Source organism: Lepisosteus oculatus, unplaced genomic scaffold (assembly GCF_040954835.1).
Source record: "Lepisosteus oculatus isolate fLepOcu1 unplaced genomic scaffold, fLepOcu1.hap2 HAP2_SCAFFOLD_48, whole genome shotgun sequence".
In the NCBI taxonomy this organism is placed as follows: Eukaryota; Metazoa; Chordata; class Actinopteri; order Semionotiformes; family Lepisosteidae; genus Lepisosteus; species Lepisosteus oculatus.
This window is the reverse complement of record NW_027168020.1, coordinates 1,338,033-1,339,010: the sequence shown is the minus strand read 5'-3', so window position 1 is coordinate 1,339,010 and position 978 is coordinate 1,338,033. Positions and strand designations below refer to the sequence as shown.

At 47.5% G+C, this 978-nt stretch overlaps 1 non-coding gene across 1 annotated transcript; it reads left to right on the top strand.

Annotated features, from left to right (window-relative positions):
• The first annotated feature begins 560 nt into the window (after positions 1–560).
• On the top strand, positions 561–642 carry trnas-cga (transfer RNA serine (anticodon CGA)). The gene has a single exon. It is a non-coding gene; the product is annotated as a tRNA-Ser (tRNA).
• Positions 643–978: the final 336 nt, after the last annotated feature.

Here is a 978-nt window from a genome sequence, read left to right as displayed (position 1 = left end):
CTTTCCTTTCACAGAGGCGCAACGATTAATGATGGGGGTGCACCCTTCAATGCGCCTAACGACTCTAGGGAGTGATTGAGACGATTCGTAGCGTGTGCTCATTTCCCTCTATTCCCCGTGTTGCAGTGGTAGGATGACGTAAATTACTGCTTCGACACGTAATGGCATTATAATCAAGTGCAGGAGCTGAGGGCTTTTGTTTTGTTTCGTTTTCCATGGCGTTCGTAAGCGCGCAAATCAAAGGAAATTCCTGCGTCTAATAGGAATGTAAATGCTTTTGAAAGTGCAGTGTGGTGCAGCTTGTAAAATCCTTGTCCACATTTGTGGTTTGTTGATGTTTTTTCTGTCTGCCAAAGTTGCATTTTGACATCCGGACGGGGAGACTTTAGCATTTGAACGTGAAGCCAGCCTTAAACCCTCTGAGGCGTGTCTGTCTGCCGGCACGTATTTTGTGAAAGGTATTTTGTTTTTTTAACGGAGAGTGACTTTGAAAAAGTTTCCGCAGCCACCTCGCACTCCGTGTTAGATTATAGGAGGAATGCGGCGGCGGCGAGCTCGCTGTAGTCGTGGCCGAGTGGTTAAGGCGATGGACTCGAAATCCGTTGGGGACTCCCTGCGCAGGTTCGAATCCTGCCGACTACGGCGTCTGCCGCATGTCGCCTTGTGCCTGCGCGACAAAGGCGAAGGGCCGCTTCTCCTTTCCTGGTACTATAGAAATGCTAAATCGCTTGGCCCCGCTGCCATGGAAATCAATTCTTCAGATAACCACACATTTTGCGTTCGCACCTCTGGTGCTCTACTTATGCCTTTGAAAACCTAATGAATAAAGCTGAAAGAACCGACATGATATGTAGGTGCTCGTAAAGCACGCAGTAAAGAACTGTTAACAGCAAGGGTTTCAGTGGGTTAACTGAGGAGAAGGCGTGATCGCTAATTGTTGACTTTTTATTTGGTGTTAGAAACACTCTTACTGTGCAT